Source organism: Harpegnathos saltator, unplaced genomic scaffold, assembly GCF_003227715.2.
Source record: "Harpegnathos saltator strain DR-91 unplaced genomic scaffold, Hsal_v8.6 scaffold54, whole genome shotgun sequence".
NCBI classification, from domain to species: Eukaryota; Metazoa; Arthropoda; class Insecta; order Hymenoptera; family Formicidae; genus Harpegnathos; species Harpegnathos saltator.
The window spans coordinates 416617-444287 of record NW_020230360.1 but is presented as its reverse complement, the minus strand read 5'-3'; the positions used below and the strand labels follow the sequence as shown (position 1 = coordinate 444287).

The following is a 27671-nucleotide window of genomic DNA, read 5'->3' as shown; positions in this document are numbered from 1 at the left end:
TTTTTCTTCAATGTGTTATTTAGAACAATACTTCTATTCATTTCTCGTAAACGTTATGTATGTTCTAGTACGCACGAGACACGCAACCACTTCTTTAGGAATAGAATATATCATATGTTGCACAGTTTCTTCCGTAATGTCGTTTACTTCTTCAATATTGTTAGTATTATCTATATGCTGTGCAATTTCTGTATGTGGCAAATACTGTTTTTCTTGTACATATTTAACAAGATCTGTATACGTTGGTATTCCAGTCCTTATTCTTAAAGAATATGAAGAGATATTTTATTTGTACATGATATGTGCGTATGCATGCGAAAATCCCAACATGCTATCCTTGACCTCATATTTTACTAATGTAAAATATACTTACAATATTTTATTTTTGTCCTCTGGTATTATCTTATTTTTCTTTTCAAGATTAAACATTTTTGTTGGAATGGAATTCTTTTTTTAATCGTTTCACTTCTTTGGCAGGTACATTTTTCAATCTAGGTTTTGTCCACTCCATTACGAAACAATCAGCATCAAAATGATTACTACACATCATTGCTACAATTATGTCAAAATATATATATTTTAATATATATTTAATATGTATAGTTTATATATGTGTATACATAATACATACACATATATATATGTGTATACATAATACATGTATTCTATATGTATGCAAATTAAAAAATGTATTAATTATATTAACTAACCTGTATCAACTTTTATGTCCTTCCTTTGTAAGACATCAAGCCATTGTTGACGAATAACGTCTTCCTTTGGAAATCTATAAAATGTAATATTTCTTATCTTGTTGTAAGACGTACGACTAGTGCAGTACTTAACACTACACGATGGCATTGTTTCACCAAACTAAATAAAAATATCGTACAACGCCAATAACCTAACAGGCACGCATGAAAGAAGCCATCTTGCTTTTTAGCGTTCGTGGGCAAATCTTGATTGGTTAAAGAGCAGACGCTATTTTGAACCACTTTCGCATCCTCGGGAATAGCTCACTTTTCTTATTACACCATGCGTAATGCGAGTAAATACGCACATGAATACTCGGCTGCGTCACGTAACTTATTCAGCTGAAGCCAGCGACGGCATTCGCACGCCGAGAGCTGATCGACGCGACGGCGCGGCTCGATGCGGCGATCGATAAATATCGTTCCTATACCGCGATTCTGTAACTCGTTATTGGAGTTAACGATACTTTCGTTATCGTTGCGCAGCTTTTGTATACCGTAGAAAAGCTGCGCAACAATAACGAAACTGTCGTTAACTCCAATAACGAGTTACAGAATCGCAGCACTAGACCGTAGTTCCGTAGGCGAGCTGAGACAAACGCAAAGCGGCCGAGAAAAAGATCGATTAGCAGAATTCGATTGCCGCGGTGGAAAGTGTAGATTGTCTTGAAGTGGAAATTGATCTACGACGACGGGAATAGAGGGGGAAAGGAAGGGACCATGATACTTTATGATATAAAATACTATTGAGAAGAGGAGTAATATAATAATGGCTTTCCTGTTTTCCTGTTTTCAACGTCGATATTAATTCGATATTAATTCGTTCCGTGAAATTAAAATGATAGATATTGGTATAACATTATGTTGCAAATTACGTGGCCATAATTGTGCGACGCGATCGACGTCCAAAGAAATATGCGCTCTCCGCGAAGCCTGACGATCTTCCGCTCGCGCGAAAGGGTATAGGTTAACCCGTCAAGGTTAACGCGTGTCGCAACGGGTTGAACGGGTACCGAGCGCCATAAAATGCGACGAATTCCGCAGCCGCCGCGCCGTCGCGACAATTCCGAGCGTTCGTCGCGGCTTCGCGACAAGCGCCGCCGCTCTTTCGTCGCTTAAGTGCTCGACTCGTAAACGCAGCGGCGGCCTCGCGACATCCGGCATTATCGTTCCGTGATTTACGCATTCCGCGACTGTATTTCACCGTTCGCATCTCCTTTCGTCGAAATTTATTACGGCCTCGGCAGCGCGGCGGCTGCTTCGCTCTCGCTCTCGTCGGACCTCTCGCGAGCTCTCCCCTCTCGCTTCGTCTCTCTTTTATCCTTCCGCCACGCGGCCCAACTCCCCCCCCACCCCCACCCTGCCGCGTTTCCTTCTACTACGTTTCTCCGTTTACCGCCTAACCACGGTAGAACGAGTCGCTCGGCGCGGATTACGACGTGTTAAAGGGAGACGCGGATGAGGAAGGAGAAGGAAACGCGAGCAGCGGGCAGGAAAAGGAGAACGAGGGCGAGGGGGCGGCGGGAAACGCTCCCAGGGGCTCGACGGGCGATAAATAATCAGATTAATGAAAAATATTTCCTGCCGCGCGCTGCCTCGCGCCTGCGCTCGAGTGCACTTACCGCGTATAAAGCCCGTTCGTTATCCTGTGTGCGTGCACAGGGCAGGCACGGGGATGGACGGTTAGTGGGTGAGTTTATTTGCAGAAGCGTTACGTGGTGTAATTTCGCCGGGAAATTGCCAAGTGCCGAGAGGCACGCGGTAGGTGCCGGCGGAATTTAGAAATAATACGGAGCGCTTTGCATCCGCCGCGTCCGAGCCGTTCCGGCTCGCTCGCGGCGAGTGCTCGATCTGCGATTTGTGACGCTGAGCGCGCCGGACACGCCGCAGGAGGCGTCACGGGGAAACGCAGCGAACCTGAACCCGAGTCGAAATTTCGATCCTGCTAGTTTGACTGTGTTTCGTTGCGTTTCACCTCTTAGCAACTTTGCCGAGCCGAATTGTGCGTTTTCTGCCACTTCCACAAGGAAAATCCGCGAAGTGTATGTCGCCGATTTCGACGAAACTTGGCATATTTGTAGAGTAACCAAGAATAAGAGACCCATACTCTTTTTTTATCGGCAATGGCTCAGGTTTAATGGGTGAAACTGTCCCTCAAGGTTAGGGTTCATCCCCTTTATGCCATCTCGATAATTATTGCAGATAGGAAAAAACTTTTTAAACAAAAATTGTAGAGTTTTTTATGCCGTACAGTTTCTGTTTAAAAAGTTTTTTCCTATCTGCAATAATTATCGAGATAGCATAAAGGGGATGAAACTTTGATGGGCAATTTCACCCTTTAAATCTGAGCCGAATATATTACCGATAAAAAAAATATGGGTCTCTTATTTTTGGCATATTCTACAAATATGCCAAGTTTCATCGAAATCGGAAATATATAATATGTACACACTTTGCGGATGTTCCTTGTTAGAGGCAAGGACTTTAGTTTCTGTGTAGGATAAATCCAGGATGGATGGGCGTGGTTTTTTAAATTGGAAATAACACATCTGTATTATTGCAATAAATGATCAACAACATATTAGCACACTCAGTAGAAGATAATGTTTACAGTACAAAAGAATTTTTATGAAAAAAAGTTCAAAGTGGGACGCCAATAATAACGAAATATTAAAAATATTTTATGAGGGATAGATGGTCAGGTGTATACGCGCTAGATGGTGATATGTGAAGGAATAGTTGGGCATGCCTATAATAATGTAGAAATTTGTTTATCTTTATTTATTCTTTTAGTATTTTACATCCTTTTATTAATTGTTAGCCTTTCTATCAATCCTTTTATTAATTATTAATAAAATAAAACATTTCCACAAGTCTCTTATAGAAACCAAGGACAACATTGGAGAGAGGGCATTGAAAAGTGGCAAGAAACAGAAGAAGGCCCTATGGGAAAACATTGTTTATTAAAGAGAGAAAAGAGAAAGAAATCTATTCGGCATCTTTAAACGAGACAAGAAGCTGTTTAAAATGTACTAAAGTTTTTAACGTTAGGTATCCAGCGAAAAATGATAATCGAATAGATATCGGATCGACGTTTTTTATGCGTCTGGAGCATTTAGAAAACGTCGATGTCCGATGTCCATTGCTTGCTTTTTCTCGCTGATTAGGCTGCCCACCTAACCCTGATAAAAATGAACCATCTGTCCCGTTTGGAGCATTCGCGTAAAGATGCGTATACCGCGTGAAACGTAGTCTCGGTGACGAATTTTGAGGTTAAGCACGCAAATACGATGTTTTTTTAGTCGTTTAAACCCAAGTCTAATATTGTAATACAAAAAGCAAACCGTATTCGCAATTTTTCGTATTCGTATTTTTCCGACGTGTGAAACATTTTGGAGGTTAAAAGAAACATAAAACATTTATATACTCACAATAACAATGTTTTCGTGCATCAGGAAGAGACACACTTACTCGTGGTACATCCAACTCACAACTGACCGATCAGCGCTGACGCATAACGTAACAAAATTATTAACAAAATTTATTTATTTATTAATAACATACGAGTCTGATCCCTTACATGTATAAGATTGATATAGTAATAAACGAGTAAGAAACTTCGCATACAATAAAAAGTGAAAGAAAGTACGAAATAGAATATATAAAGAAATATATAGAGAAAAAGGAACAGAGATAGAAAGAAAGGAAAAAGGAAAGAAAAAAGAAGGCAATAAGAGAAAAAGAGAGAGAAAAAAAGAAATTTTCTTATATCTCCCCATCTCCCTCCCCCTCTCCCTCTTCCTCTTATATAAGTTATAGAGTCACACTTTACACATTGTTATAGTACGGATTAATTTGGACCTAAAAATGCATAGTGAATCATTAAAGATATCACAATCACCCAAGTAGCCATTAGCCAAGCGACAAATCCGAGTAATACAGTGGAATTTACCACCAGTGGAATTAAAATTACAGCAATTGACCATCTATCCCTTACGCCCATTTATTTCGGACTTACTCTAAATCAAATCCCCATTGGTCCTCCGGGACCTACGGATGCCAAAAAGCTCAGGTACGTCGAAATTTCGGCTCGGAACGCGGCGCAAAACAAGATGCGAAAACGCCAATCTAGACCCGAGCATTTTACGTTTCGTCTTTCTATCTTGGAAACGGTCGGTCGACGTATCGGTCGATTTAATTATTGACTGAATGATTGCTCTGTCAATAAGCGGGAATATTAGAAGCACTCTGAATAATTCAGTAAGCGTGAGAAGCGATAGAGTGACGGGGCTCGTGTAACGAGAGAGAGAGAGAGAGAGAGAGAGAGAGAGAGAGAGAGAGAGAGAGAGCTTTCCGATTGATCCGGATTAAGTTTACGTTTCTTACACGTCGCTACTTAATAACGACCCCCCACTCCACCCCGGGTCTACCTCCGGTCAACGATGATATTCCTATCGCATTAAAATTTAACGCGCAAGGGATACCGCGTCGATGGGATCGGAGGAATAATCTACAAGTCTGACAGTGCGCGTTTCAGTTTCAGTCACGACAGTGAAATATTGTACGCGGCGACACGATTGTGTCGAGCGACGATTTATAAAGTAAACGCGATAGAAACAAACACGGAGTTGTGCGAGTTGAAAATATCCCGCAAGTTTCGCGCATCTCGCTCTTCCCTTCTTTTCCCTTTTTTTCATGACGGAAAAGCGCGTCGCTTTTCGTAACGCTCGCGTCGTAATCCCGTTACGTTGGACTAAATGCAAGCGGAATGTGTGTTTCTGTTACCATCATCTCGACCGCGCCATTGTTTCTGCCATATTTCTGCCATTCCGGACGAAGGCCGGCGGGGATGTAGATTATCTTTTCGCTATTTTGTGCTATATTATATATTATATAATTATTTCGCTATATTATATAATCCCGCGCGCGCCTGTGTTACGTGCAGATAGACGTTAACAGTCAGCACGCTAAATTAGTACACGCGGCGACTAAATGCGGGTAAATAAAAACACGTGTCGGAGTCGTGAAGCACACTTCATTTCTGAGAAAACCGACTTTGAAAGTCGCGCGGTTTCGCGCGCATTCACCGGCTCGCTCGCTCGCTCATTTCACCCGCCTCGACGACGGCAAGTCTCGCGTGGGGAACGAACGGAAATAAAAAACTGCAAAACTCCATAAAAATACACTCTGTACAGGGGGAATGAAGGGGCGAGCGCGATATTTTACGCACGGCCTCTTCGCTAAGTTGGATTACGGCAAATTGTTTTTCATTGCGCTTTTTTCTATTTTCAACGTTTGACAGACGCCGTCGAGGTTTTCTATTACCAACGCACAACGATGTAGTTATTGAAAAGCGATATTTTGCCGCAATATTTTAGTTGTAAGCAAAGAGAGGCAGAGGGTGAGGAGAGAGAGGTGAGGAGGGGGGAGGGAGGAAGAGGGAAACGCGCGCGCGCGCGCGCGCGGAAAAAGTGATCCTTTATATAATTCCCGCTTTTGTTCCTTTTCACGATCAAGCAATCGCTGCGCAGTTGCGCCGCTCTCGCGCCGTAAACGCTCTAGCCGCGCTCTAGCGGAGATTAATCGTCCGGCCGCGCTCGCTGCGCACACTCGAAAGTTCATCTTCTTCGTCGCGATTCGACGAGTCGGCGAATCGGAAGAACCGCCACGCGCTCAGCGCGCGAAATCACGCGCAACGCGTGTTACGATTCGTCAGCGGGCTAACAAACATGCGCACGCGCGCACGCATACACGCACACTCGTGACCTCGTCAAGCAAAAAAGTTTTCAATTAATCGCCTGTAACCGAAGTTCCCGATCGCGTAAAAACAGCGGCGGCGCCGCGCCGGTGCGGAGCGAACAAGCAATTCGACGCATTTGTGAATAACACCTTGGCGCGCTGCTTTCGCCTATTTCTGCCGTCGCGATTTATAAATCGCGATTTATAAATCTCGATTCCGTACTCGCCCCCTGGCCCCTCCCCCCGTCGCGGAACAAAACACACACATCTATATTCCCCCCCGGCGATTTTTTGTCTCTTTTTACAAGCGGCCGCATCGTAAGTCGGCCGAACGTCGAGTCTAATCGCCCCCGTTGAAACATTCTCGAAGAAAATGTTCCAACGAAGGTCTCCACGGTCTCCCGTCGGCCATCGTTTGGACGGGGATAAATGTGAATCCGGCTTAACGCGCGCGCGCCACGCGATATCGATCGCGAGCGCTCTCGTAGGAATTTCGGCCCGCACGCACGCACGATAATTCGGCGTTTTTAACGACCGCGGGAAGTCTCTCATCTAGAGGAACTTGCGCAGCCCGCGAGAGCCTACGAGCCAAGGATGATCTTCGCCCAAGCGATGATCTTCGCATCGCGCGCGCAGGACGACGCGAGTGGTCGCGTCTCGCGCGGAGGAGATTCGCGCCGAGCGGAAGTGCACATTTCTCGGCGCGTGTTTCATTCCTCGCTGGAGCGCGCGACGTCCCTGCGTCCGCGGCCGGTCTCTCGTTGGAAAGTCCGACGGAATGGCTGCTCATGCACGGAGCTGGAAAATCGGGAAGTCTCGCCGGGGCTCGAGTGGAATGGATTATACGCCATTGGCCAACTGCGCCAACAACGGTCGTAAAAGGCGGACGAGTGATTAGTTTTTCTCGCAACCCCCGGATGGCGAACGAATTTAATTCTTTGGCCACTCTCGGGTCCGCTCCCCCCCCCCTCCGCCGCTGCGAATGGAACAACCTCGGGATGCGTATTGCATGTAATCTCTTTAAGTAAACTCTAATGCGCCTCGCGACCGTCTGATAACGCGGGACACGGCCGCGGCAAGTGTAAACCATCGGCCAGGAAACACAAACACACGTCGTCGTCTCGTCCTGCATCTCTCTCTCTCTCTCTCTTTCTTCCCAACTATCTTACTCGATGTTTCAACGAGGCAGCCCTCCATTCCATTTCGACCGCTTCTTGCGCGGCTCTTAAATCCACGTGAAATTTCGTTAAGCCTCGCTCCGCCGAACGGCCGAACGGACTCGACCTGCCGCTCAATATTTCAGTGCAATTAGGTGGCAATACGCCTCCGTCGTGCGTTGAATTATTTAGGAAAACTCCGGAGTGAAAATAAAGCGCGGTCCGGCGGGGTCTCGAGGACAGGGCCCGCGCGGCAGGGGGATCATCCATTACTTAGCGCGCGTTAACGCACTTTGCCTGTAGAGAGAACGCACCGAGCACGCGCGCCCGTCATCGTTGACGTTAATCGAGATCGAACTAGGGCCGCCGTGCCGTCCCCTTAGGGATACGTAAATGAGTCCGCGGAATGCCAGTCGCCTGCGTTATTAATCGGTCATCCGGCGCGCCGCGGCTTTGACGAAGCGTGTGTCGATGTCGTTCTAAAGCGCCCCGAGCAAAAAATTATTAGGGCCATCCTCGTGAAGCATAAGGCCCCGGATAAGACTGAAAGTAGGATGCCCTAAAAAGGGATGCCTCATTATTACCATATCAGGCCTCCGAGATGCATCTTTCAGGGATGCCTCAGATTTTGTGAAATAAGGCTTTGATAGGCAAAGCTGAGAAAAAGGCCTTAGGAGGATTTTTTAGGGATGCCTTAGGTTTTACGAAATAACGCTTTAACATGGAAAAGTGATGTGGGCCTTAGAAGAATCTTTGAAGAGGACGCTTTAAATGTACAAAATTAAGTTTTGTTATAGAAAATTAATAAGATCTGCAGCGTGTAATAAAATTGTCATAATTTAGTATTGTTTTAGTAGCTACGCTCTATCTGGTTCTTTGAGAGATTTTTTAATTATACCGCAATTAAAAAGAAATTTTATTAGTTTTATTAGTTGCCATATTCATTAATCTTTTCCAAGGATTTTTCTAGTGCTGCCTTCATTTTAAAATGCAGCAAAAATAGTAGCAGGATTTTTATGTGTAAAGAATACTATATTTTATCGTAAAGTATGCTATATTTTTAAAATAAAAAAATTCCTGTTGTATATATTAACAAAGTTGTATAAAGAAATAAAGAAATTACAGTCTAAATTTCTTGGAATGAAAAGGAGGAATATTTTTACTCAAGCAACTCTCTATCCCTATTAGGGCCCGATTAATATTAGAGCAAAATAATCCTTACCAGAGCCCTATTAATTTTTCGACTCGGGGCGTCGAGGGATCGACGGCAGGTTCCGAGGCTTCGCCAGGATTTCGTCTCGACGGAGAGTCCAGCCGTTCCCCGGTGCGCGTCGACGAATCCATATCAGAGAAAGAATTTGCAAGAAGCAGGACTTTTCGCGGAGAATCCGCGATCTCTTGTGTCAGCGATTACCGCGCACGAGTGTGTAAACGAGAACGAAACTGAGGAGAATATCCTTCGTGCGCCGACGTGTCGCCGCGTCTCCGCCACCGATAAACGAGGAAGCGAGCGACGAGATCTCCTTTTCAAACAATTTCGCGATTGTTCGTAAGACTCCGTCGCCTCCGACGAAGCCGCGACTGCGAAGCCGGGAGCGAATCGTAATGCGAGCGCGTTTCTCCGGAAGTGAAATGCAGTGCATTCGTTATAAAGGCGCGATTAATCACAGGTGTTTCGCGCTGCGAAAAAGGGAGGGAGAGAGAGCGAGAGAGAGAGAGAGAGAGAGAGAGGGAGGAGGAGGGGGGAAGAGAAAGAGGAGACACGAAGGCATGACGAACGCCGGCATTCGCGCGGCGCTCTCAAGCGAGAATAAATATATTCTGTCCAGCCGACCGTCGCAACTTTTCTCTCATCGTTCTTGCCGACAAGAGGAGGGGTGACAGAGGGAGCGAGCTGTACCGACCGACTGCAGTGGTCCCCGCGATCTATCACTTAGCGCGACTGCAGGACCCCGCCGCCGCGTACTCGTACTTTCGCCCCCGCGGGACTTTCACAATCGGGATTCTTTTGCCGCCCCGGCCCCGCTCCGCCCGGCCGGCTCCAGCCGGCTTTTTCTCATCCTCGTCACCGCATTCAACTGATGTATGGTTCGTGATTGGAGTGACTGTACGCACACACGCACGCACACGCGAGAGAGACAGAGATGGACAAAGGGAATTCTCATGCTCCCGAGGGAACGCGGCCGATGCGGCGTCCCATGAGAAAAACGGTGCAGGGTGATTTCGCTTGCGTGTAGACACACACACACACACACACACACAGGCACACACATGCAGACACGCGCCGCCGTTTCCCTGCTCCGCTGTGTGTCTCGATCCGCCGCCGATACATCAATTCCGCCGAGCCGGGAGCGTCGTTTAACGACAGCAAGAAGGAGAAGATAGTGCGCGACCTTACGGGTCGCGCGAAAAGAAGCGACGGCGCAGAGCGGACATCGAATAAAGAGGACAGGTTCGCGGGCGTTAACGCGAGTCGCTGAACATTAACCGCGGGCATTAATTATCGCCGGCCTTGATTATATCCTTCGTTTGTATAATGACAAAGAGACGGGGCACTGGCCCGTGCGAATCGATAATGTCGCTAGGAGCTTTCAGCACGGCAAACAGATTGTTCTTTACATTGTAATGCGAGAGAGAAAGAGAAAGAGAGAAAATGTGTGTGTGTGTGTACTTTTTAAACGAAATTTATAGAGCGTATAAAAAGTACCGGGACAACGAAATATCCCAAAAACTAAGCATTTTAGAACAAAACGTTTCGGACAAAAGTTGTATGATTTTGAGGGGGATATAAAACAACCGTATCACTTTGTTTACAAATGGCGCCATTCTCGAGATATTCACTGATCATTATTTTTCTCAAATGGAAACCCCAATTTTTTATTGTATCATCTTCTTCTTCTTCTACCGATTAATTTTAACAAATTTTGTCTGAGACATTTTTTTATTTATCTAATACTTCTTGAGATATTTGAGGAAAACTTGGTAACCTTTTTCAATATTTAACTTACGATATCTCGCTAATTATCTGTCGGAAGAAAATATGGTAATAGACTTTTTTTACTCTACTTGGTCTCGAGAATATATCGTTACAACAGTGCCCGAACTTTCGTTAACTTATCGTTAACTATGAAAATTTCAAAATTATAAAATTAACAAAATTAACAAACGGCGCCATCTGTAAACAAAATGATACAGTTGTTTTATATCCCCCCTAGAAATCATACAACTTTTGTCTGAAACATTTTTTCCTAAAATGCTTGGTTTCCGAGATATTTCGCCGTCCCGCTACTTTTTATACACCCTGTATATGCGCGAAGAGAAAGAGAGCTTGGTTGACTTAACGGGACGATGGACGAAGCAAACGCGTGTCTTGGTCGAACAGTCTTGGTCGACAGAATCCCTGGTTTTTGGAGCCGAGTTTGATGCAGAGAAGGCAGAAGTGCTGCTTTCGTCGACCGACACGCGTCCGTTTCATCCGCCTCGGTGCGTTAATTCAGCCAGTCTCCTGTACTACGTATGTAACGAAATAATTATTATCTAAAAGTCATTAAATATTACTGATTAGATAAGACGAAATAAACATTATTATATTTCACGATTATACCCACACGGCAGAACGATACAAATCGATTTATTTAATTACGTACGTTTCGATCGATCTATCAATCGGAAACGTTGTGGATCTTTCTCCCCCTCCCCTCCCTCCTCTCTCTCTCTCTCTCTCTCCGTTTCAGTGGCAATTAAACGTACTCGCTCGGCCGCTCCTATAAAGTCTGATTTGAGTTTATATTCGACGCGCCCGTAGCTCGTTTCCGATCTGCGACGCGATGCGACGCGACGCGACGCGACTCATTTTGTTTCGTACGTTGTTAGATATGTACGCTCGGATATTTTAACGGGACGCTTCATTCGCCGTCGGCAATCTGCCATCCGTCCTTACGTACGAACGGTCACGTAAGCGGGCCGACGGCGGCTCGGCATAATTACGCGCTTTAATTGTTTAATTAATCCTGACGACGTTTTCGGTGTTTTATCTAGATGCTCGTTAGCCGAAGCAAGCACCGCCGGCGCGCTCGTTGTGTGTAATACGCGAAGGTGGATGTATACGTATGTATGTGTATGTACCACACATATGTATGTATGTATGTACGTGTAAGCCGGAATGGCCGCGCACACGAGCTGTATGTAAATTGTCGAGCGCGGTACGTAATCTTGCAGAAAGCATTAATAAATTTGTTGTTCTCCAAACTAGATTTGTTTACAGCGCTACATGTATTTTTTCTCCGTTCCTTTCATTCCCCTTTTTTCGGCTCTCTCTCTCTCTCTCTCTCTCTCGCCCTGGCGCGGTTATTTATACTGTATACGTGCCGCGCGAACAAACACGCGTAATACAAACAGGCTAAAAAACGACATCGTAGACATGCATGGCTTTTAAATGTAATAGGAGTCGACGGTACTTTTGCTAACGATATTCAGATGAGTCAAAAATAATGCTCCTTGGATGTTTGTATAATTAATATCCCGGACCTCTCTCTCTCTCTCTCTCTCTCTCTCTCTCATTCTCTCTCATGCAGCCAGTGCAAGCGTCCAACGCATTTATACTTCGCCCGGGTTTTCTCGCCGAGGAATTTCCTCGAGTCGCCGAGATTGCGGACTCGCGCGGAAATAAATCCCGAGCGGTTCTCGCTCGGCTTTCCCGTTCGCCTCGCCTCCGACAACATCGCCGCGCGCGGAATCGCGGCGGCGAAGCGCGCGGTGAAAAACGCTCGCGCACTTTCGCCGCCTGAAATCGCGCCGCGCCGGCGCGGCGTTTTGCCGCGAGAATCAGACGAGCGCTTCCGCTCTGCCGCTGCCGCGGCTGCGCGCTTTTGCCCGACGAAGTCTCCTGTATCTCCCGCGTGCGTTAACGAGGTCCAGGGGAGACGGAGAAATTGGGGTTACCTTTACGCGCGTAGCGCCGGCAACGCGCCGGGCTGACGCTTTATTACGTACGCGGAGGCTACATAATTATCGTAATTATGATAATAGCGATAATAATCGCGGTCACCGCGGGGCGCCGCGTCGTACATGCGCAACGCTCGCGCGCGCCACCACCGCCGGCGGAGCGACAGAGAGGAAAAGGGGGAGGGGGGAGGAGGGAGTCCGGGCCGGCTAAAGTTAACGTTACATCCCTGCCACGCGGCGCCGACGCTCCAGGAGAATAAAACTCGCCAACACTAACGACCCGATCAATGAGTCGAAACCGACAGACTGGCGAGAAGGGGGAGGGGGGGGGGGAAGATGAGTACGTCGTTTCTGCGCGCAGTGGGAACGAAGGGAAAATCAAGCTGGCGAGAGCGAGAGTCGATCGCCGGTGGATCGGGAAATTCGCGAGGAGAAGCGCTATTTAAGATAAAAGTAACAACGCGGACGCCCGGACGCGTGCGCGACGTCGCATTTTCTTATTGCTCTCTCATCGGTCTTCGGGTCTAGGGATACTTGAAGTGTCATCACACAGGGTGTGCGCGTACACGTGGGAAATGTCGCAGCGAACGTTAGCAGCACGTTGTATTTCTCCCGACGATGCCTCGGAGGAAACTGGACTCTGCCTGCCGATACTGCAATGCGAGTCGCTGTGGAACTTTGCAAAGAACAAAGAAAACGTGGCAAACGGGGACGAGACGCTCGAGTAATCGCGATATCCGCGCGGTGAGAAGTCGCAAACGCGATGCGTGACTCCCCCCCGAGCGATAATTACGCGATGGCGGATTGAGGATGACGGAGATCTTCTCGCGCGTGTTCTTCTTCGCTATATGATAATATTTTGTTTCGCTATACGATGATACAATATTTCCTCCGTGTGTGCGTTAAGTGCTTCAAATATTCGTACTCGAAGACTAAATTCATCGAAATATCCGGGGATTGCAGGCACTTTCGGCGCAACATTTGCAGTCGATTAACGTCCGTGAAAACGCGTAACGGAGCAATCAGCTGGCCGGCTGGACGAATTAGCTCAATTTAATTTTTACTCCTTTCTCCCGCCCTGCCCGCGTCCCGCCGCCGTTTTGTCGCGCGCGCTGGATGCGAGAGCTATTTCGAATCACGTCAAATGTAATTCGTGCGCGCGCGCGTGCTATTTGCACGCTCTCTGCGCCGCCGTCTAAATAAAAAATATCCGTTTCGAAATTTTCCCCATTTCTCATATAACGCTCGCTATTATTTTCGCTCTCTCGCTCGCCATGATTACTGTTGTGTGTTTTGAACAATTTGCAAATCAGTCGCTTCTGCGACTGCAGCGGGCCAAACTGGGCAGGAGGAGGAGGAGGAGGAGGAGGAGGAGGAGGAGAAGAAGGACGAGGGGTGGAAGAGGGATGTTTGTTTGGGAAGGTCGAGGAGCGCCCTTCTCGTCTCTCGCGCGTATTTTTAGAATTTTTTCCATCTACTTTATACGACTATAGATATTAGAGTCATCTCTCCCTCTCTCTTTCCTTCACACTCTCTCTCTCCCTCTCTCTCTCTCTCTCTCTCTCTTTTCGCCGACAAACTTTTTAATTTTTTATATTTACTTTACCTCCCACTTTTCCCATCTACTTTTTATTTCACTTTTTTAATTTTCAAACATCTTGGCAGTTAAGCAATTTGTTTAAGCAAACGCGGGGAATTCGCCTTAGGCTGTGTTTTAACGAGCCAAGCGCCTGGGAAAGTCAATTAAAAATTCCTCGCGGAAATTTCTTCTCAAAGTACATTATAAATATTATCCACATGTATCCCACCCCCGCCCCGGGATCCCCTCTCCCCTCGCGCGTCCGCGCGCGCGCGTCGTAAATGTAATCCGCGAGGAGCTTAAGCGCGTATAAATCCTGAAACGCGATGCGCTATCGCGCCATTCACAATTAGGAACTAAACTGTGCCACGTTTCACAATCCCATTTACATGTCCGCATTATTCGTTAGGGAAAGCAAGATACATAGCCATTAATGACTTTATCACCGCGCAAGAGGAACAGTATTTCCGGCGCGCCGCGGCCGAGCATCGTGAGATTTAATCGGGGGGTATTTTATGGTCCGCGCTGTCGACCGGCAACGTGAAAAATGATTACGTTATATTACTTCGCCGGGAGATCAAGATTTATATATCCTGGAGGAAGAGAGGGAGGGAGGGAAGGCAAGAGAGAGAGAGAGAGAGAGAGAGAGAGAGAGAGAGGGGGGACATTTTTTGTCGCACCAGCCGGGACATTCCGGTAAAATAGTATTTTTAACGCTTGTTACGTCCCGTCCCCCCCCCCCCTCCTCGCCCCTCTCCGTGCCCGCTTCTTTTTTTTCCTTCCGCGCATCTACCGCAACGCGACGCCGCCGCGCTTATTGTTTTTGCATCCTCGCGAGCTCAGCCCGCGGCGCGGGGCCGACGGGAAATTCCACAAAGTGAAATTCCCCATTACACCTCGTAATGAGTAATAATCTTAAAAGCACGAAAATAATCCCCGAGGATTATTGCAATTGGCAAGCTGCTGCGCGCCAGGCGCAAAACGCGACGCGAAACGACTCCGCTTATTAAGTCGACGTCGCCGCGCGGCGGGCGGCGGCTCGTGAAGTTCGCGCGAGCGATCGCCGGTGTGTTTTCTCGCTCGTTTGTGTCTCGCTGCTTTGTGCATCGCGAGCACGCGCGTACGCCTCGATCGCGCCGTTTCCTCCGCAGCCGCGTCGCATAATTCGCAGCCGCGCTCTCGCGGCGAAATAACGAATCGTAAATCGCCAGCGAGTCCCCTCGTCGTGTCTGCCGCGCGTGCTTCCTTTTCTTCCTTGCTCCGGCTTTTCCGTCGCGAGGAAAAACCCGACGGAGAAAGGAAGAGAGAGAGAGAGAGAGAGAGAGAGAGAGAGAGAGGAGGGAGTGGGGGAGAGAGAGAGAGAGAGACCATCCGTTCGTGCTCGTCGCCGCCTATTCATGCGCCGCGAATTCGGCCGGCGCATATTCTCGCGTAAATAAAAGCGCAGTCTATTAAATTGTAAACGCCGACACGCGAACGATAACGAGCGCGCCGTCAGAACACGCACACGCACACGCATGGACGCTGCGTGAAAATATTGTTGCACGACAATTGGCACGAATGTTTGCCGTCGAAGAGCACATCCTGACGCGCTCACGCAATAATTGGATCCAGACGATCGGCAAATCGCTCGCTGCGCGCAGCCTCTAGTAGTTATATATATATATATATACGACGATAATTCCAACATTAAATATATGAATCTCGTAATCCCGTCGTCATAATTAATAATGCTAAATATGTGCGGCGATAATACGCGGGCGATAATACGCGCGGCTCTTATCCGCCCTCCGTTCGTAATTTTTCGTCCCCACGAACGCTTTTATCGATCGTGAATGTGTGTGTGTGTGTGTGTGTGTGTGTGTGTGTGTGTGCGCGCGTGCGCGCGCACTTCATCGTATTAAAAGCATTTCTCTTTTCTTTTTCGGTCAAAACATCTTTAACCCCCACGCTGAGGGCTATGAGATATCTAAGAGAGAAAAAGTGTCTATTCAATGACGTATTTACTTCAATCCAAAGTCTTTCATCTCTGATGAGAGATGGACAATCGCTCGCACACGGGAAGCTGGGAAAATGTACATTTTCTCCCCTTTGCAACTTGGTCTTCGCGCGAAAATGTGTGTGTATCAAGTGTAATTATATCGTTAGCATCCCAATCGAACGAATATTTCCCATTTTTCGGATATCCTCTTTCAGTGCACACATCTTGACCCTTAAAAGCTAACATCGCAAAAATTTCACCCCATACGAATTTTTAAATTCTTATTAAAAGACGTAACCACGCTGATGATATTAATTTTATTCACCTTATCAGTAGTGACAAAACAGACGAATTCTCGCATATATTTTGCTATAACACCCAGAAAAAGTGTTCTATTTGTAAAGTGATTTTTCCCATTGTCTCATATTCTAAGCGAAGCCTTTTACAGGAGAAAGATTTCTCTTTCGATAAAGCGATTAAAGTGACCATTCATCTAAAATTTATTAGATATTTCTTAGATTATTCTGTTTTCCTCTTATTTCAAGAGGATTCCCTCTTATATCAATTAATTTTCTTCTTATATAAAGAGAAATATGTTGACTCGAATGTCGGTTTCTTTTATTCAATCATGCTTTACCTCCAGATATGAACGAAAAGAGATAACCATGTGCTCATGGATCAGAATATTTGGAACGTTTTTTAAAAAAGGTATGTGAGTTGCTGTAACAAATAATGAAAACAATTTACCCATATTTGGTCAAATATAGTTTATAATCTGTTGCAAGAAGTTGAATAATATATTCTTTCTTTTAACTATGTTTCATACAATCGATCATGATGAACATCTATGAGGTCCATAACAAAACTAATTGGAAATTTATTTGTTATGATGACCTTATTGCATTCGTATCTATTTATTGTAGAACTGGAGCAAGAAGCACATCTATATATGTATATATACATATATATATATATATATGTATTACTTTTCGCTATATACATTATAATAAATTTTTCAAATTAACCAGTATAAATAAGAATAAAGTACAGTAAGAATAAGTGATAATCCTCTTGAAAAAAGATTAAATAATCTGTGTATAAGAGGAAATTTATATTAAAATCAATAAGATTTGCATTATACATATAACATATAATCTCTATAATTTTAAAAATAATGTGTTTATAATATTCTCCTCTTAATCTTAGAGGAATCCTTTTGAGGCCATGTATAAGAATAAAATTCTTAAAAATTTAGACGATTCCGCTTGTTCTGAAATTACTTTTCTTTGGGTGAAGCAATAACAAGAAAAGTTAGCTTGGGGTGACGTTTAATGGCATAGATGTGCTTCTTGCTCCAGTTCTACAATAAATAGATACGAATGCAATAAGGTGATCATAAGAAATAAATTTCCAATTAGTTTTGTTATGGACCTCATAGATGTTCATCATAATCAATTGTATGAAACATAGTTAAAAGAAAGAATATATTATTCAACTTCTTGCAACAGATTATAAACTATATTTGACCAAATATGGGTAAATGGTTTAATGGCAGCTTTGAAGGGTTAAAACTTGATTTCAAATCCGCGCTAGAATATACCTCCCTCTCTCCCTCCCCTGTCTGTTTCTACGAAAAACAAGAGGACGCGAGAGAGACCAGTCGAAATAACATCGCGCTTTCGTCGCCTATCGAATTACCTATCGACGAGCAAATCCTCCGAGTCGCAGGGCGGATTCGCGCGACGCAAAGGGGTCAGCGGGCCGCGGCGGCAGCGCGCGTATTCGCGCCGCTATTTATTTTTCGCGCGAACCGGCGGCGGTTGATTCGCAGGTCGCAGCGGGTGACGATTAATTATGAGCCGCCGAATGCGAGGTCGCGCGCTCGCATTCTCCGGCGACGCTCGATCTCGCGATCGCAGCTGCCGCGGATCGTCTGTACACACGAGTGCGCGCGCGCAGACAGCCAGAGAGAGAGAGAGAGAGAGAGAGAGAGAGAGAGAGAGAGAGAGAGAGAGAGAGAGAGAGAGAGAGAGAGAGAGAGAGAGAGAAAGAGAGACACACACACACACACACACACACACACAAACAGACACCGAGAGCCGTGTTTAAAGAGGAACGTCCGCGGGCCGCTTCCGTGGCTGCGCGCGAGCGCCATTGTGCCGTGTCGGGGGTGCGCCAGGTAGTGGAGAAGCATGCAGCGGACGGAACAGAGAGTTAAGGCGAATTTACATCGCCGGTCGAGACTTCGACACGCTCGTCCGGGTGATTCGCTCGGACGGGCGCGTCGTTGATACATAAATCAACAATTGTGTCCCCGGCTCCGCCATCAGAAGGGAGCTGCCGCTCGCCCCGATGCGGTCGAGCCGCATTTCCAATGCGGGAGCGTCGTCTCGACGCTGTGGAACGAGAGAGAGAGAGAGAGAGAGCCGAGAGAGAACCCGCCTGAGATCGCCGAGAGATCATCTTGAGGCGTTCGAGAGCGAGCTCCGGGCAAAAGTGGACCGAGTCCGTAATTTATAAGGTCTATTTTAGCGACTCTCTCGCGCTCGCGGAATGGATATTACGAATTACGGGGTTGGTCTCCGCTTTTGCTCCGAGCCGCGCGGAGATCTACATTATTGAGCCGTTTCGATAACGCAATAACAGCCGGATCGCCGACGGATCGCGTGAATATTTCCGCGACTCCGCTGCTGCCGAGACTTTCTCTCGCTCTCTGACGCGAAAGAGCCTAATGTGTCTCGTCGAGGCGCACCCCCCCCCTCCTCTCTCTCTCTCTCTCTCTCCCTCTCTTCGTTACGTGATCTCGCTTGCCCTTCGACACGAATCACTCGCCCCGGCGGGCCTCGCGCGTTTATCAACGCGCGGGCTGCGTAAACTCGGCGACGCGCGTCGTCCGTCGCTGCAACTTGAATCTGCACACATCAGCCGGCCTGCGATCTTTGATACTGTCATCCGAGCGCGCCGGCCCCGCGTCGCATCGAGTCGCATCGGTCTCGCCGGAGAGCGCGAGTCGCGATCGATAGCACTTCCGCGCGGCGAGTCCTACGACGGCCGAAATAGGTCAAACTCCGGCGGTTAGGTGGATACGCCGCCGCCTGGTTGCCACGGGTAATCCGATATGTTAACGTTATCGGGCGCGCAGGTGTAACGACCGACGCGAGTGAAAGTGTTCTTCCTTCCCCGGCCCCTCTTTCATTCTCTTTTCCGGGAGACATTCGAGATTCGAGACGACACATTCGGCGTCGCGACTGAGCTCCCTCGCCCGCGCCGGCGCGATCTTCACGGTCGCGAGACTCGCGACGAGATCGAAATAGCGGGCAGGAGCCAATCGTCGAGCCGATGATCGCGCGATCGAGACGGATTACAGCGCACGCATTGCGCACGGGCGGATGGATCGCTTCGAATGATCGAAATCGCGCGCGCGGCGTTTTATTTTTGTCAGGTATCTCGCGGGCGTAATTGAACGACAAGCTCGACAGCCTGCATTAAATTGCAATGCTACGTAGCCCCCGATGTCGTGCGCCGACTAATCATTTGCAAACACGATGCACTTCGTCGTACACGCTTTTGTTGTTATTGCGATATACATATATATATATATATATATATATACATATGTTATGTGTGCGCGGCGCGAGCGCGGCCGTTCACGATATAACCGTTCGTTCTCCCGCGCGAATCGCGGAGTGATTGGAGAAGTGGCGTTTCACGCGATATCGATCAGCGCCGGTCCGCATAACCGCCTATAGTGCGATTCAAAGAAGCTCCGGCCCCTGTTGAGTGCTCTTCGATAGCCGCCGATGCTCCCGATCTCCGCGCGGTATTGTAATTTTCGGAATGCGACGAACGCGAGAAACCCTCCCTTTCTCTTTTCCGTCCCGCGAACTTAAGAGCGGACAGAATTTGAGAACAGACAAAACGCGAGATCTCCTCTTTTTCTCTCTCTCTCTCTCTCTTGTCTTGCGAGTTTGAGAAATGCGAGAAATATATCTCCCTGTCTCGTCCTCATCTCGCGCGAGTTCGAGAGCGGGCCAAATTGTCGGTGATAGGAAAACTGCTACGGATAATCTTATTATCCCAGGCAGTGACACGGCAGACTTGAGATTTACGGCGCGCCGTGTTTTTCCTGCGGACGAAATTTCGCTCTCGCTTACTTACCGCCGTACATGATACGCGGAAAATTACACCGCAAGTCGTCGTTACAAACGACGCACGTAAGCGCGCGCGCGTGTGTGTGTGTGTGTGTCGTACGGCTGTTACACGGTCGATAGAATAATTCGAATTATACAGACTTGAACTATTACGGTTCTCCTGGCCAGAATTGATTAGCGCGCGCGCGGTCGCTCGGTCGCCCGAGTTAAAACTCGATGTAATGACTATCACGTCGGACTGTGAATTTTTTGAACGACGGATACATCGGCACACGTGAATGAGGCTTCGATTAATTAATTATAGGCCGCGCCCGCCGGTTGCGTCGTCGCACGCGCGTTCCGTATCGGCGAAACGTTCGCCAGCAGCATTGCGAAAGGGCCGCCGAGAGAGAAAAAGCGAGCACACAGTGGAAGTAAAAAAGATATAAAAAAAGAGTCGCCTCGTTCGCAGGCCGATGGACAGAATCGCTGTGCTGGAAGTACCTTTGTCGATGTCAATAAACAGTTCGCTAATAATTAATCGTTTGCCGGAGCGATTAACACGCGCCCGTATTATAATCAGCGTCGGGCGTGCAACTGTTGTTGTGTGCGCGAGAGGAGCGCGAGTCCCCATAGAAATATTGTTTATCCGCTTATCCCCGGCGTTGCAAGCGCGCTCAAGGCACGAGCTGGTGGCTAAAAGTACACGACGAGCAGGCGCGGCGGGATGAAACTCTGACTGGCCGAATACGAGGCGTTTGAGAGAATCTCGTCGGCAGAGAATACGAAGAGAGCGGCGCTTTTCGCGCCGATTACACACCTTAGCGATTCTACACATCGTCGATCACCCAAAAAAAAAGTAATTTCACAGAACAAGCGGAATCATCTAAATTTTAGAGGATTTTATTCTTATATATGGCCTCAAGAGGATTCTTCTAAGATTAAGAGGGAGATATTGTAAATAAATTATTCTTAAAGTTAGAGGGATTATGTATGTTATATGTATAATGCAAATCTTATTGTTTTTAATATAAATTTCCTCTTATACATAGATTATTTAATCTTTTTTCAAGAGGATTATCATTTGTTCTTACTGTACTTTATTCTTATTTGTACTGGTTAATTTGAAAAATTTATTATAATGCATATAGCGAAAAGCAATACATTATATATATATATATATATATAGATGTGCTTCTGGCTCCAGTTCTACAATAAATAGATACGAATGCAATAAGGTCATCATAACAAATAAATTTCCAATTAGTTTTGTTATGAACCTCATAGATGTTCATCATAATCAATTGTATGAAACATAGTTAAAAGAAAGAATATATTATTCAACTTCTTGCAACAGATTATAAACTGTATTTGACCAAATATGGGTAAATTGTTTTCGTTGTATGTTACAGCAACTCACATACCTTTTTTAAAAAGCGTTCCAAATATTCTGACCCATGAGCATATGGTTATTTTTTCGTTCATGTTTGGAGGTAGAGCATGACTGAATAAAAGAAGCGACATTCAAATCAACATATATTCTTCTTCATATAAGAGGGAAATTAATTGATATAAGAGGGAATCCTCTTGAAGTAGGAGGAAAACAGTTAGAATAATATCTAATAAATTTCAGGTGAATGTTTCACTTTAACCCTTTAACGCCTACTGGTAACTATAGTTACCAGAAACGCATTTAAGAATCCATAACTTAGTGAAAAAAGAAGATATTTTCGTTTTCTTTGCACCACTGCAAAGGTGAATTCTTCTAAAAAATGGTATATAGACTGCATGTAGATTCGGTTTAGTCTGTTTTTAGCTCAGTTTTAATGATAACATGTTTTGTCAAATTCCAAGTAGGCGTAGTTAGCATTGTTACTGACATCTAGAAGTGCACTATAAATGAATAGATTGGTATCTGCTAATAATTTCATATATTTGGAAGCTTTCTCAGATGCAAAATGTGAAATTAAAAGAATACCAATCCAATATGGTGGACACGAAAATCAAGAAATCAACCTATTTTCCTGGTGAAACCTGGTGACCTACAGTTTTTTATCCGGCGAAAAATGAAGGGATGATTGACTATCTAAATGGTGATCCATAAGATATTCTTCTGAAATAGTAAGCTTGACGCTCTGAATGATAAACTTCACTCACAAATATAGTAAAGTTTCAGCTGAAAAATGTCAAGCTGACTATCAGAATTATGTCGTATAGATTTCCCTTCATTTTTCTCTGTATAGGTTGCTCATTTCGTATATATGCTTTTAGGATCCAAGTCATATCTATTGGGTGAGTGCAAAAGTTCGTGCGGAGTTTGTGAGTAAAAGTCACACAGTGATTAGGCAAACAAAAATCTTTATTCAATCAATGATATATTCTCCATCGTTTTCTATAATCTTTTCCCAACGTTCTGGCAGCATACGGATGCCTCGATCATAAAAACTCGCGCAAAAAAGCGCGATTTAGATTCGAAGAACGAAGAGACGCCGTTTTTTAAGGCCTCCAAAGAGTCAAAGTTTTTTCCATTTAAATAATTTTGCAATGACCGGAACAAGTGATAGTCAGATGGTGCGATATCAGGAGAATACGGTGGATGCGTTAAGACATCCCATTTCAGGCTCTTCAGTTTGCGCGGCGTCTTTTTCGAAACGTGTGGTCTGGCGTTGTCGTGATGAAAGACGACTCCCTTGCGATTTGACAAAATCGGACGTTTCTCTTTTATTTCTCGATTCAGATTGGTTAATTGGCGACAGTACTTGTCCGAATCAATCGTTTCGCCAGCGGGGAGAAGCTCGAAATAGATTATGCCCTTGCAATCCCACCAAACAGAGAGCATCACCTTCATCGGGTGCAAACTGGCCTTTGGCATTGCGTCACCATGCTCACCTGATTGTTTCCATGTCCGTTTGCGCTGAACATTGTTGTAGAGGACCCATTTCTCATCGCCCGTCACTAGTCGATCCAAAAACGACTCGTTATTGAGCCGCCCGAGTAAAGAAACGGCTGCAGAAATTCGCTTGATTTTGTTCTTCTCGGTCAGCAAATGGGGCACCCATATATCGAGCTTCAAATCGAATCCCATCTTTTTTAAACCCCGAAAAGCGGTTGATCGGTCAACGTTTAGTGCTGTAGCAACTTCTTCTGTTGAAATTCGCGGATTATTGAGCACTAAAGTACGCGAAACATCGTCATCAATGTCAGAAGGTCGACCAGAGCGTGGCTCGTCTTCAAGGTTAAATTCTCCGCGCCGAAATTTAGCAAACCATTTTTCCACAGTTCGTTTAGCTGGTGCTTCATCCTGATAAACATCCTGAATGTTTTTTACGGCTGCGGCAACGTTTATTCCCTTCCGAAACTCGTAAAGCATAACATGCCGTAAATGCACCTTATCGATACTCATTTTTAAAGTGATATTTCTCGAAGCAGTTTGTATGAAAACAAATGATTTTTTTTTTAATAACAGCTGAAGACGTCACCTTTCCAACGTTATATAATATGTAGATGGAAGTATTAATGACAACACTTTACGACGCTTATAACTCCATCTATTGAAACTCCGCACGAACTTTTGCACTCACCCAATACCAATAAACAAAAAACGAACGATAAAAAAGGCCAATATAAAATTCTGATATTTTTTTTTTTTGGTTATCACTACTTATAGTCTCAGTTCAAAAAACTCAAATTTTATTCTTAAAGCACTTATAAAAAAGTCGGGCGTTAAAGCGGGCTGACATGATTTTATCGGATTTGCGGCGGAGACGCGCACAGACGTTTGCGTGAATATAACACAAGCGCATGAACTATTCAGCGATCACACAGAACGAAACTAACTAATGTGACTCGATCAACTATTCAGTGGCCCTGTCGAAAATAGAAGAGCATTAATCGCATCGCATAATTTCATAAGCGGGATAATGAATTATGCTCGACATTCGACAAACCGGTCAGCGGACAACGTTTCGTCGGCTAATTCGCCCGCACGCGAGGCACTGGGCGTGTGTCTTTTTCCTCCGCGTGCTGTTGACGGAATCTTTCATCAACCCGTCTGTCTACTGAATGGGTCGCTGAATGGCTCTTTCTTTCCCCCCCCTCTCTCTCTCTCTCTCTCTCTCTCGTTCGCTCTCGATCTCGCTTCCTCTAAATCAACGTCGAATGTGATGAAACGGCTGGCGAACACGCGATTCGCTTTCCCGATGCAAATGCGCGATGGAAACGCGCGCCCTCGGCCTCAGGAGTGCGACCGAAGAAAGCGTCGCGAGAGAGAGAGAGAGAGAGAGAGAGAGAGAGAGAGAGAGAAGAGGCAAGAGCCGAATGAAAACGGACGCCGGCAAGTCGGAGATTAAAATGGCGCGCGAGCTCGATTAGAGATTTCTCACGCGGGTGCGCGAAAAATACTTCCTCCGTCATGTAATCCGCGTTGATCGCATCGGTCCGGGCATCGGAAACGGAGAGTTCGCGACGAAATTGTATCGGTTTCCGCGAGCATCATCGTCTGGGACACCGCGAATGACGACGACGACGACGACGGCGGCAGCGACGAGAAGAGCGCGCGGGAGAAGCTTGCTTCGCGTCGCGAAACTTTTTCTTCGTCACATCGCGGGCCGAGCATTTGCGCGCGCGAGTCGAAAGCAAATCCGTGTTCCTACACTCTCCAATATGAAGAGATAGATAGTCCCGCAGTCCGAAACGGTAACTGTATATCGTTCTCGCGCGAAACGTAGATTACAGTCTCCCCTCTATTCTCCGAGCTACGATCGCGCGGCGATCCGTTTTTCCTCTCTCTCTCTCTCTCTCTCTCTCTTCCTTTTCATTTTCCAGCCGGTTCTCTCTGCTCGCTTTTCGCCGCCCTCTTTTTCGCCCTTTTCCGCTCGATTTTTCGGCGCGCAAAGTATTTTGCGAAATGCCGCCGCCGGCTCTCTCTCTCTCTCTCTCTCTCTCTCGGGCGCGCACGGCTCGAAACGGCCTGCAGGCCGAAGTAATAATCCCGGCGAGCGCGTAGCGCCCGGAGATGTGATTAATCGATGGACGAGAATTAGTTCGGTCGTCCGAAAGCCGCGGTTACCTTAGCATCGATCCTCGTCCAAGCGCGCAGCTCCAACAGCTTTCCGAGTTATTCGCGGCCGTTGAGAGCAAATTCGTGTTTTGGCTCGTTCGCCGCGCGTTTCCGAGTGCGACTCGCTGCCGTCGCGAATGGCCGCTGCACGAGCGGGATGCACGTCGAAGAGGAAGGACGATTCGTTTTCGTTAATGCAGTCTCGACCGTGCGCGCGCCGGCTGGTGTCTTGAAACCTTTGTCGGATCACTGTCTGCGCGGCCGCAGCCGGTACAGAGAGAGAGAGAGAGAGAGAGAGAGGAAGCGAGCCAGTATTGCCTCGCGGTGGAGGGTGCAGAGTGAGTGAAGCGGGGAACGGAGGGAGGTGGAAGGGCAAATTGATTTTTCACAACGCTGTGTCGCGGGACTCTCGTGCGAAAAAGGAATTGCCGAATCAATTTCCACGGCGCATCGCGCGTCCTGCATCGTCTTTCGCCATTCCGCGAGGATCGAAGTTTCAGCCGCAGAAATAAACTGAATTTATTTCGTCGGACTTGGTTAGATCGGCGCAATTAGTCTCGCGACCGGCGTCGCCGGCGCCGATCAGCCCTCCCCCCTTCCCCCCGAGCAGAAATCAAATACGGCAATTTTTTATACCTGATATGGCATGACTAGGCAAGCCATAAGAAGGCATTTCGAGTGGTCCTTATCCGGTCGGAATGTGGCAATTGTCTCGCAATATTTTCCGGATTATACCCCGACTGCAGCGAGGACGTCATTATTTGGATGCCTGATTTGGTCCTGATGGACGTTTGATCAGGTTTCTCGATTTCAGGCAATTTTATCAGGGTATTATGCATAGCAGTGCCGGATCCAATAAAGTTATCCGGGCCCTATTTGAAATTTGGGTGCCGGTTGGGGTTTTAATACGGCCGTGAGACGATCTTCTGCTCGGGCCGGTTTCGCTTTCTCCTTTCTCGCGAAGCTCTAAAGAGATCACCACTTCGCTCGCATGCATTAATCAAGCAACGAACTCACCACTCTGCTGTGCCGGCCTCCCGATGACGCTTCGCTTCCGGGCAACCGGAGACCTACTTCGTCCAGCAGCCGAGTATGTCCACCTAAAACAGAAGGGTGGTGAGAAAAGCGGTTAGAGGAGCGTGCGAGAGGAAATACCGGGCCGCGCGTTTGCTCTCGGAACGTACGAGTAACCTCGAAAACGGCTGCAGTTCCCGCGAGAGATCAGCCGGCCGGCGCAGCCGGAGGTCGCGTTTCCTGGCCAGTGCTCGGTTCCGGCAGTTTACGAGTGTCTCTCGTCTCCAATAAAAGGGCCGCGCGCGTACAAACACCTGGAAATGGAGTGGAAGAAGGAAGGAGAGGAAAGGACGGCCGAGAAGAGAGGAAGACAGAGTCTCGCTCCCCGAGACAAAGCTCGCCGTCCTTGTTTCTCCTCCTTCGCCCTTCTTTTCCACGAGACTCTCTCGCGCTTCTTGCCACCCGCAAGATTCTTATCCCTAGCTGAGCGTCGCGAAGATCGCCAAGCGAATTCCTGTCGGACGCCGAAATATCGTCGCCGCTCCTGCGTTGTCGCGAGATAGGATATGCGACGACGTCTACGTGGGAAGCAGTCGCACAGGACGACAGGTCGTCCTCGATCGCACCTACGCGATGAGCGCGCGATATTTAGGAAAAACTGCTCGCTAACCTAACCTAACCTAACCTGGCCGAGCGACAGCCTAAATGACGCCGCGTGTGTTTTCTCAAATATTTGCGCATCGATCACGCGTACGACGGCGAATTAACATTTCCGCGCCCGCCCCCTCGCGAGCCACTTCCCATATCTCCTGCTCCCGATGATCCTGCTCCTTCTTCATCTGCTCCTGACGTAGACTCTCGGAGCGCTCGCTCGCGCGCGCTCGACCGGGCTTCATTTTCCAAATGGACCGAACTCGCGGCTCGTTCGTCAGGAATGGCGCGCGAGAGAGAGAGAGGGGGGCGAAGGGTGAGCTGCCGGTGCGGTCGGCGGGAGAAAAAGGTAGGCAAAGAGAAGCGCGGATGGCCGAAAATAACAAATCCTCGCGGTGATTGAGTGTGATTAACCCTTAAAGGCTGCCGTGGGTGAAATTTCACCCTATGCGAATTTTTGGTTTTATAAAAAAAAGAAACACGTAACCACACTGACGATACTAATCTTATTCGAACTATCGGTAGTGATAAAATTATGATAAAAAACAGACCAGTCCTCGCATACATATTTTGCTATAAATAAGAAAAAATTAGTTTGGGCTGATACTTGACGGTAGCTTTTAAGAGTTAAATTTCACGCGGCTTCGATGTACGTTTGTTTGTCCGAC

At 46.8% G+C, this 27671-nt stretch overlaps 1 protein-coding gene and 1 non-coding gene across 5 annotated transcripts in view; one reads left to right on the top strand and one right to left on the bottom strand.

The window, feature by feature from the left end:
- The window catches only part of LOC105182044 (uncharacterized), a 361561-nt gene that overhangs the window by 209028 nt on the left and 124862 nt on the right, over window positions 1-27671 (top strand). The window lies entirely within an intron of this gene.
- On the bottom strand, window positions 392-27554 carry LOC109503738 (uncharacterized). Of its 2 annotated transcripts, none has more exons than XR_003113619.1 (3): window positions 26356-27554; window positions 711-784; window positions 392-552 (listed from the first exon to the last, which is right to left on the bottom strand). It is a non-coding gene; the product is annotated as an uncharacterized LOC109503738 (transcript). The 2 variants fall into 2 exon arrangements; XR_003113620.1 differs by lacking the exon at window positions 26356-27554 and adding an exon at window positions 8868-9345.